We start from the raw sequence: 11,089 nt of genomic DNA, 5'->3' as shown, positions 1-11,089 counted from the left end.
GAGTTTTGCAAAGTTTACCTCCTTCAGGCCACAAATATTTGAGAGCACAGTACCTGCCAGGCAATAGTGCAAGGCTGCGGGCATAGAGACAGAACAAACCCCGTCCTCTTGGAATGGGCTCGAGCTGGGCCTTGGCCCCCATAGGGAGAGGGGACCACTCAGGTCCATACTTCCTTTGGACTTGAGGCTTTGGCCTTGGGAGGGGTGGAGGTGGGGTGGCAAGATGAAAAAGACATCCTGCCCCCATGCACTGTGGCAGAGCTTCTCAGTCTCAAGCACATCTTGGGAGCTTGTTAAAAGGGCTAATTTCTTGCTGTGGCTCAAGCCTGTAATCCTGATACTTTGGGAAACGAAGGCAGGCAAATTGCTTGAGCTCAGGGGTTCGAGACCAGCCTGGGCAACATGTTGAAGCCCTATTTCTACAAAAAATACAAAAATTAGTCGGGCATGATGGTGCACACCACACCTGTGGTCTCAGCTACTTGGGAGGCTGAGGTGGGAGGATTGAGCCTGGGAGGCAGAGGTTACAGTGAGCCTAGATCAAGTTACTGCACTCCAGCCTGTGTTACAAAGCGACAGAGTGAGATCCTGTCTCAAAAAGAAAAAAGTAGGGGCGCTGATTCCTGAGGCCCAGCTTAGACTCTGGGAATCTCTGAGAGCCCAGGAATTTGCATGTTTAACTCTTGGCAATTCTGATACATCCTGGGGCTGGAGAAGTGCTGCCGTGAGGGGTTGGCCAGGGTCCTCCCTGCTGCTTGTCACAGACACCACTGGGGGGAGAGGAAGCTGGGACACCCCAAGGCCCTTCTCTGGAGAGGAGCCTCATCTTCAAAAGGGCTCCGGTTGTTGCCTGATGTTCTGCGCGGAGCTGTACATCCACAGCCCGTGCCCTCCTTCCATACTCTGCTGGGTGCCTAGCTGTTTTTAATCTTGTCTGGGCAGAATCAGGGCCTAAATGCCACCCCACTTCAGGAAGCCCAGGGACAAGGCAGAGAGCCTTATAAAGTCTCATGCCGGCCAGGCGCAGTGGCTCAAGCCTGTAATCCCAGCACTTTGGGAGACCAAGGCAGGCGGATCACCTGAGGTCGGGAGTTCAATACCAGCCTGGTCAACATAGTGAAATTTCATCCCTACTAAAAATACAAAAATTTGGTGGGCGCCTGTAGTACCATCTACTGGGGAGGCTGAGGCAGGGAAATCACTTGAACCAGGGAAGTGGCGGTTGCAGTGAGCTGAGATGGTGCCACTACACTCCAGCCTGGGCAACAGGGCCAGACTCCATCTAAAAAAAAAAAAAGTCATATGCCAGTGGTCCAAGCCTCACTGACCCCTAGCCACCCCTCCCCTCAGAAAAATAAAGGCTTGCTGAGCACATTGGCTCACACCTGTAATCCCGGCACTTTGAGAGGCTAAGGTGGATGGATCACTTGAGTCCAGGAGTTCGAAACCAGCCTGGGCAACATGGCAAAACCTCATCTCTATTGAAAACACGAAAATTAGCCAGGTGTGGTGCTGCATGCCTGTGGTCCTAGCTACTCCGGAGGCTAAAGTGGGAGGATTGCTTGATTGGGGCTGGGAGATAGAGGTTGCAATGAGCTGAGATTGTGCCACTGCACTCCAGCCTGGGCAACAGAAAAAAAAAAAAAGGAAAGAAAGCAAAATAAAGACTTTGGGGCTGGCCAGACCAAACCACAGTCTTGGTCTTGCTAACTGCTTCCGCCTTCCTGCCCTGTGGAAGTAGAGGATGACTTGGGTGGGGTGCTGGACCTCTGCTTCACTGTTGCCCTCCCGCTGTACCTGTTTGGGGCTGAAGGGTGATGCCTGGGGGCAGGTGCCAGTGGACAGTCACTTCACTCCACTGACATCTGCTTCTGTCTTACTGTCCCTTTCTCTCGTTCTCAGGAGCCCTGGGACATCCCCATGCCAAGAGTTGGGAGCTAAGACAGAAAGCTGCTCAATTTCTTTCCCACTTGGCCTAGTTTTGTTTCAGCTGAGGGGAGAGACCCTTTCTCCAGGTACATTAATCCACTGAGATCTGGAGGGGACATTCTGATGGGAGTGGGATGGGCTCGAGCCCCCCATGTCCCAGCTTTGAAGCCCACCCGAGAATGACATGCTCAGGCACACATCTATAGGTGAAGCAGCAGCTGCCCAGAGTTGGCTTGGGGTGTCCCTAGGCAGCCAGGGAAGCAGGGAGACGCTAACCCACCAAGCTGTCCCCAGCCACCCAGCTGTCCCTGGTTTTGTAGGAGCAGCTGTCACCCAGCTTCCAAAAGGGATCAGGGGCAAGAGGAGACCCAGAAAGAGCTGAAGCTGCCCCAGGAAACAGGCCCATTCAGAAGGCATCGGAGGGGCCTTCTCTGCCCTGAACTGGTGGCCCCTTGGAGGGCTGGCTGCAGCCACAGGTGCCCCAGTACCCGGCCCTCCCCTCCTGCCTTCCCCCAGAGGCCATCACGCCTCCCCTTTCCGGGAAGGGCTGGGGATCCAACCGCGTCTCCCCACCCCACAGACCAGGGCGGCTCCTGTGGCCCAGATGTGCTGAGCCCGCAGGGAGGCCACCGCGCGGGAGGGGGCTGGGTGGTTTCCTTTGCCACCCCATCCCCTGCCGGCCCCAGCTCTTTCATGTCGCCGTCCTCCCCCACCCAGCCCGGAGCTGAGCAGCTGGGCCGCTCCTGCCCCCTCCCTCGGCCTTGCTCCCAGCTGTCTTTGGGGTGGGGCAGGGCAGCTGGGGAACAGCTGCAAGGCAGGAGACTGGGGGGTGTCGGGTGGCCCCTGCAACTGCCGGAAACAGTCTCCGGGCCAAGAAGGGGGTCCAAAGGGTGGGGGTGGGGAGGGCGAGGCCTGAGGGATGATCAACTTCACCACCTCTCCCAGTGCATCTGGCCATGGAGACTCTGGCTCAAAGCCCCCTCCCAGCTTCAAAGGGCACCCTGGGGTGGGAGGGGGGAGAGGAGGGTGGATGTCCTGACCCACTGAGTCAGCACCCCAGGGCCTCTCCAAGCTGAGACTCCACATTCTAACCTCACCTCGGGGTTCTTACAGGTCCTGCTCACACTCCCCACTAAAATCCTGTCATTGTCACCACAGCCTTCCTCAGACACCCTCATCTCCCATCCGAGGATCATAGAGAACCAATTCCACTACCCCACCTCTGCAGCCTGTAAATTCTGGGTGAGGAGGGCCTGGAGGGAGGATCAGAGGCTTGTCCTTCCCCAGCCTCCCACTCTGGCCTACTAAGAAATGGGAACTGGGCTGACCCTACGGAAGTGTGGGGGGTGAAGGGGCTGGAGCCGTGATCCCGGGGTATCCCCAGAGAGACATCACCACACTGCAGCCCCTCTTCTAAGGTGATCCCAGCATTTTAGAGGCTGAGGCAGGAAGATCCCTTGAGCTCAGTAGTTTGAGACCAGCCTGGGCAATATAGGGAGATCCTGTGTCTACAAAAAAAAATTAAAATATTAGGCTGGGCACAGTGGCTCATGCCTGTAATCCCAGCACTTTGGGAGGCCGGGGTGGGTGGATCACTTGAGGTCAGGAGTTCGAGACGAGCCTGGCCACATGGTGAAACCCCAACTCTACTAAAAATTAAAAAATTACCTGTGTGCAGTGGCGGGCGCCTGTAATCCCATCTACTAGGAAGCCTTAGGCAGGAGAATCGCTTGAACCCAGTAGGCAGAATTTGCAGTCAGCCGAGATCATGCCACTGCACTCCGGCCTGGGTGACAGAGTGATACTCCACATCAAAAGACAAAAAAAACTTTTAATTTCGCTTGACATGGTGGCATGTGCCTTTGGTCCCAGCTACTCAGGAGGATGAGGCAGGGGATGACTTGAGTGCTGGAGGATCCCTTGAGCCCAGGAGATCAAGGCTGCAGTGAGTTGTGATTGCACCACTGAACGCCAGCCTGGGTGACAGAGCGAGACCCTGTCTCAAGTAAAAACAAAATAAAATGCAGTAATAAAATAAAATGAAATATAAAGTAATAGTCTCCCTACATGTTTTTGGAAAATTCTTCCTTGGAGGAGCTTTAGAAACAGTGGTCTCCAGAACCCAGATTCTGGTACTGGTTCTAGAATCCTCTGAGTCCTGTTTCTTTGAGTTAAGAGGGCAAGGAATGAAATTGAGAGCACTCTTAGATTGCTTCTGTCCTATACTCTGTGCAGAAGTGCTGGAGCAGGGCCTGAGGTTCAGGCTTTTCCAGGGCTGAGATTCAGAATCTTCTTTGGAGGCTGGGAGGAATGGGAAATACTTCAGAGTATGGGGCAGAGGCTGCTAGGGTTGAGGAGCTAATGGTGAGACGGGATCCACTTGGACCGGGAAGGGCTGGCCCCAACACCATGAGCTTCTTCCTTCAGCTTCTGTCTTCTTTCCCAACACTCTCCCCTCCCACCTGAATCCAAAGTCTCTTCCCTTCCAGGGTAGCATGTGTTCCATCCCTGCTGGAATTCCTGCACAGCTCACAACCTCGGGATGTCACTGTCACAATGAAAGTTCTCAACATAACCAATAGAAAGCCAAGGGATAGAGCTCTGGTCTTTACATCTATTCTCTCTTTTTTTTTATTGAGACAGAGTCTCGCTCTGTCATCCAGCCTGGAGTGCAGTGGCCTGGGCTTAGCCAGAGCTCTGCACTAGGGGGGTCTTCAGATCTTTCCTTCATGAGGGACCAGTTTTCTTTCATTGTTCTGTGGTTAATGCCTCTCAACTGTAGCACACTGGGATATTTATGACTTCTCCTTGCACTAGATCTTCAATAATTGGCTCTTTCTTGAGAGAGAAATGCATCTGCTCTGTGATATAGATTACTTTTTTATTATTTACACCGAGGCAAGCAGGGGCGATAGGTACGGCGGTGTGCAGCTTGTAGCATGTGGGCTTAGAGAGGGCACAGAATGGCTGGGTGCAGTGGCTCACGCCTGTAATCCCAGCACTTTGGGAAGCCAAGGTGGGAGAATCACCTGAGTTCAGGAGTCCAAGACCAGCCTGACCAACATGGCGAAACCCCGTCTCTACTAAAAGTATAAAAATTAGCCGGGCGTGGCGGTACGCACCTGTAGTCCCAGCTACTCAGGAGGCGGAGGCAGGAGAGTTGCTCGAACCTGGGAGGCGGAGGTTGCAGTGAGCTGAGATCTCACCACTGCACTCCAGCTTGGGCGACAAGAGCAAGACTCTGTCTCAAAAAAAGACAAAAAGAGACGGCATAGAATTCCAGCTCAGAAGTAGAATGCGGGGAGGGGTGTTCCAAGAACTGAGGATGAGGGAGATGTGGACTTCTGGTCCACCAGCAGTGAGTCATTTGACATATAAATGTCCTGGGCCTGGCACAGTGCCTCATGCCTGTAATCCTAGCACTTTGGGAGGCCAAGGCAGGTGGATCTCCTGAGGTCAGGTGTTCAAGACAAACCTGGCCAACATAGTGAAACCCCATCGCTACTAAAAATAAAAAAATTTACTGGGCGTGGCGGCAGGGGCCTATAATCCCAGTTACTCAGGAGGGTGAGGCAGGAGAATCACTTGAACCCAGGAGGCGGAGATTACAGTGAGCCGAGATCACGCCATTGCTCTCCAGCCTGCATGATAAGAGCAACACTCCACCTAAAAAACAATACATAAATAAAAATAAATGTCCCGGCTACCTGGTTGTGAACTGGATGTTGCCATCAGACACTATCCGTGTGCACGCCTGTTGCAGGGCACTGAGCTGGGAGGGGACATGGATGCAAACAGGCAGCTTGTGGCCTAAGAGGGATTTACCAGCCACACCAAATGCCAGCCCTGCCGGCTGCGGCTCCCCAGGCTCCACCCAGCACACCGTATGCTGAAAGTCAGCCCTCCGAGCCTGTGTGCTTCCATGCCCCACTGGCTTCGGACTTGCTGACCCTTCTGCCTGGACTGACTCCCTAGCCTCAAAGTCTCACCTCTGTGTAGCCCTCCTGCACCCACCCCCTTTGCAGAGAGTGGCTGAGGGGTAATGAGACGATGCATATGAGCGCCAGGTCTGGTGCTGGCATGGCCGGCTTTCAAGTGTCAGTAGCTGTCACGATGTTTACGTTCCTTTGGCCCAACCATACTACCATGCACTTTGCTCCCTTGCTTGGGATTGTAACTAATGTAGTTCACAGGTTAGGTTGCAAGCTGCCTGGCTTCATGTCCAACTAGCCTGTGAGTGCCTAGAGGACATGAATGTGAGTCGGCTCTGATTTTTTTTTCAGAGCCTAGCACAGTGCCTGTTTGTTTGTTTGACTGATTCATTCATTCATCCAACAAGCCACTATTGAGCTCCTTCTTGTGCCAGCCATTGCTCCAATGTCAGGGATATAGCAGTGAACAAAACACACTCTGCCGTCTTGGAGCTGATCATCTGTGGGGAAGAGCTAGATGAACAACACTAAAGAAGTCACTGTGAGAGGCCAGGTGCAGTGGCTTACGCCTGTAATTTCAGCACTTTGGGAAGCTGAGGTGGGCGGATTGCCTGAGCTCAGAAGTTCGAGACCAGCCTGGGCAACACAGTGAAACCCCGTCTCTACTAAAAATACAAAAAAATTAGCCAGGTGTGGTGGGTGCCTGTAGTCCCAGCTACGCAGGAGGCTGAGGCAGAAGAACTGCCTGAACCCAGGAGGCAGAGGTTGCAGTGAGCTGTGATCGCACCACTGCACTCCAGCCTGAGTGACAGAGCGAGACTCCATCTCAAAACAAAACAAAAAAAAGTCAGCATGAGTTGGTGATAAGTACGGTCCAGGAAGCCAAAGCAGGTGGGGGCACAGGGGCTGCCAGGAGGGGAGGGGGTGTGGAAGTGTTTATAGGGAAGGCTGGGTAAAGTCTGGCTGAGGAGGTGGCATTGAGCAGAAACCTCAAGAATGTGAGGGGGCAAGATCTGGGGGATATTTGGAGCGAGAGTGTTCCTGGCAGAGAGAACCAGCACAAAGGTCTCAGGCAGAAAATGTTGTTTCAGGAACAATCAGGGGTGAGGGCAGCTGGAAAGAGCTGGGAGTGGGACAGAGTAGCGAGTGATGAGGTCAGACAGGCAGTGAGGGGCAGGGCAGGGCACAGGTCATGGGAGGGGTTTTGCCTCTGCTCAAGAGGTACTTGCTGGCTGGAGAGTTTCACAGGTAGAGGGATGGAGGGTAGGACTTGAATCATGCTTTAAAGGAAGGGAAAGCTCAAAAGAGGGGGCAGATATCCCAGGGGGGAGGTTGCTGTGAGCACAGGTGGGAAAAGGAAATTGTGGGGATTATGCTTGGGGGAGTAGTGAGGAGAGATCTGGGCACAAGGGCTGTGTGGAGTCCATGGCTGATAAGTCCATTAAAAAGGTTTGGGGAGGCCGGGCGCAGTGGCTCACACCTGTAATCCCAGCACTTTGGGAGGCCGAGGTGGGTGGATCACCTGAGGTCAGGAGTTTGAAACCAGCCTGGCCAACATGGTGAAATGCCGTCTCTACTAAAAATACAAAAAATTGCCTGGTGTGGTGTGGTGCCATGCACCTGCAGTCCCAGCTATTCGGGAGGCTGAGGCAGGAGAACTACTTGAACCCTGGAGGCAGAGGTTGCAGTGAGCTGAGATTGTGCCACTGCACTCCAGCCTGGGTGACCTAGCAAGACTCTGCCTCCAAAAAAAAAAAAAAAAGGTTTGGGTCAGATCAGCCGGGCCTTGGATAACAGGATAAATGGTTTGGCTTGAGGGATTCATGGCAGCAGGGCCTCTGAAGGCATCTGAGCAGAGGACTGCATTTTAACAACTGCGCTAACTCCTCGATGGAACGGAGTCCAGACCAGGCTGGGAGACAGTGGGAGGACCAAGGGAGAGACAGGAGGGGTGCAGGGTGTACCTTTAACCCAGTCTAAGGAGTAGGAAGAGGGGTGGCTGGGTGTCCAGGTCCTGCTGCTCAGCTAAGGGATGAAAGCCTGGATCAGGCCTTCCCCTTCCCTGCCAGCTAGCCATGGGCCTCAGAGTCAGCAGAAAATCCCGGCTCCAGGGAGGAGGCGGCGTGAAGCCAGGAGCTGCTGAGGGAGCACTGGCAGCAAGATGCCATTGTACATCCGCAATCAAGATGCTTCAGAGGAAATCAAAAGCACCAACTGGGGAAATGATGTGTGCACTCTCTCTCTCAAACACACATACAAACTTCTGCCTCCAAAATGGGTCAAGTGAAGGCTGTGGGCGTGGGTTGGGGAGGGAGGGCTGGGAGAAGTGGGGGCCCAGGGAGCCCAGGAGCAGGCTAGGGCCTGGTGCCCACTCACCGTCCTGGCATAGGGGATGGCAGCAGCTGCAGGGTGGGGCGGGATGTGAAGATAAATATACACCTCCCATGCATATGGATCATGCTCACAGCTGCCCCGCTTGCTTAGTGTTCATTAGACCAACTGTTTCAGGAGCAGTGGCAGGCGGGCGGGAGAGGGTGACGTGCCCATTCACAGACGGGGGGTAGGGGGGCTGCCTGCAGCTGTGCAGATGCCTCCCCCAACTGCCTAGATCAGCATCTCAGCCCCTGAATGCCCCTTCCTCCCGCTTTTTCTTCTCCCGACCTGCTGCTGTGCCAGATCTGGAGGTCTCAGGGTGGGAAAGGGGCCTGGGGCATGAGTGAGGATGAAATCCAGGCTGCATCCCCATAGGAGCTAGGGAGAGTGAAGGGAGAGTTGGGCTGGATTGGATCCCTTGGTCCAGGATGGGCTGTTGTTTACAAACCAAAGCATCTTATCCCTTCTTCCCAGAAGAAGGGATCTGTAGCATTCCGGTAGGAAAATGGCTTTGGCACTGTCCCTCTGGAGGCTCGAGGGGAGCCCATTCCTATGTGACAGCCTTAGACCAGGCTCCCTCCAGAGGCAATCCAAAGGGGCTGAGGTGGGTGGACCGGCATCATTCTGCAGGACTCTGACGTCCTGGCAGCAAGGAGGGCTGGGGAAGGAGCATGCTGGGCTCCGATCCCGGAGCAGGTGCTCCAGGTGGGCCTGGGCCTGGGCGGGGGGAGTGCCAAGACGCAGGCCCAGGGAGGCGTCTGGCTGGTGTCATAGGCAGGTCCAAGTGCAGCTGTACAGCTCGTGCCCTACCCAAGGGAACTGGCTGAGGGGCCTACAGCTGGTGCCATGCCTGTGCTCTGGTGTGGGACATCCTCTCCCACATGGGTCAGTGGTGGCCTGGGTGACAGGCCTCTCTAGTGTTAGGAACATTCTTTCCACTAACAAGGCCCAGAGGACCTGCCTATGGACGGAGCCTGTGTGTCTCCTACGGTCGGTCGGCTCTTTCCTCCTGCTCCAGTGGTCTTAGGGCGCTCCTAGGGCCGCGCCTCCAGAGAGCTGGCATAGGGGCTTCTGAGCCCTGGGTGGGAGTTGAGGCAGCTGATCCAGGCCAGAGCCACAACTGCAGCAGCCTCCCCAGGCCCTTTCCTTGGTTGTAAAGGTGGGGCTGGGCACTTCCTGCCCCCTCTACTGGTGGCATCAGAGCAGCAGCTGACTCTGGGACAGGGTCTTCTAGATCCTGAAAACAGAGTGAGTGGCAAAGGGCAAGGGCTGCTTCCCACCAACCTCCCTGGGGTGACATCCTGGAATAAAATGGGCTTTCAGCAAGCAGGCTGGCGGGAATCGCAGTCAAGCCATTTCCTAGCTGTGTGACTCTGGGCAAGTGACTTAACCTTTGTGAGCATCAGTTACGTCATCTGGGAACTAGGGACAGTAAACGGCTATCTTGTAGGCTCATCAAAGGATGAGACCCACTATTGATTCAAAGGAGAAGCAGCTGGCTTAGCTAAATGGGATTCTGCCCCCAACCCTCTACCTCTCAGCTTCAGGTATCCAAGCAAATTCTCCCTGCCCGCTTCTGGACGCAGCTTGCTCTCTGCAGTTCTGTCATTAATATTTCATTTCTTTAGCAAAGGCTTTTTGTCCCTGGGACACTGCTATTCACTCTGGAGAAGAAATTGCTCCGTGTTCCTTCGTGCAGAAGGATCTCTTAGCTCCTTTTCTGAGAGCAGAGCGTTAGGAGCCAAAAGGGAAACAGGTATTGAGGTGTGAATTTGGGACCCAGCAGTGAAACAGGCCTGGGTTCAAATCCTGACTCTGCCCAGTTCTTCCTGTGGGATCATGGGCAAGTGATTAAAATTCAGTAAGCCCCATTCCCGTACTGTGGATGACAATACCTACAGTTAACAGTGGCTTTGCAAGGATTAAATAAAATAACCGTGAAGTACCCGGTGCTAGTGGCTACGTCCTTAACTCTTTTCCCCTGGTCTGACACTGTGGGGGCCTGGTTATTGGCTGGACTTCCACCCCGGTGTGTGGCTGGTTGTGGACACACACACACAAACACACACACACCCCAGTAGTGCTGGAGCAGCAGAATGACCGCAGGAAGCCAGGGCTCTCTTCTCCTCCCTGTCCCTGCTCCTCGTGGCTGCAGCTTCTCTGTGTTCTGCAGTGTTGGAAAAGGAAATTACAGAACAGATTGCAATTAAGGGGGATGAGGGGGAGACAGGGACAGAGGCCCTGAGATGCAGCTCGACTGAGTGCTAAACTGTTTGCGCCTGGAGCCAATCAGGAGCCTCTGACAAGAGCCTCTCCCACTTACAAATCTAATAGCTGGAGGTGTGGTTGGGGTGGCCCTGGGAGCCACAAAGGGAGGGGACTGCGAGCCCCTCCAGGAAGGCTGCTCGCCTTGAAAGTCACAGAGCCACATGGGAGGGACGGTGGTAGGCAGAGGTCTTGGGGGCCTGGGAAAGCCCGGACTCCAGACTTTCTGCCAGTTGTTAAATTTGCTGCCGTTGATTTAGCACCTACTACTCACTGTACAGACATCTCATCTCATCCTCTTGACAATTCCAGAAAATGATTATTGCCTAATTTTAAAGATAAGAAACTGAGGGCTGGGCGCAGTGACTCACACCTGTAATCCTAACACTGGGAGGCCAAGGAAGGTGGATCATGAAATCAGGAGTTCAAGACCAGCCTAGTCAACATGGCGAAACCCCGTCTCTACTAAAAATACAAAAATTAGCCGGGCATGGTGGGGCATGCCTGTAATCCCAGCTATTCGGGAGGTTGAGGCAGAAGAATTGCTTGAACCCAGCGGGCTGAGGTTGCAGTGAGCTGAGATCAAACCA

The sequence above is a fragment of the Cebus imitator genome, unplaced genomic scaffold (assembly GCF_001604975.1).
Source record: "Cebus imitator isolate Cc_AM_T3 unplaced genomic scaffold, Cebus_imitator-1.0 Scaffold71, whole genome shotgun sequence".
NCBI lineage: Eukaryota > Metazoa > Chordata > Mammalia > Primates > Cebidae > Cebus > Cebus imitator.
Note: the sequence above shows the minus strand (reverse complement) of the source record.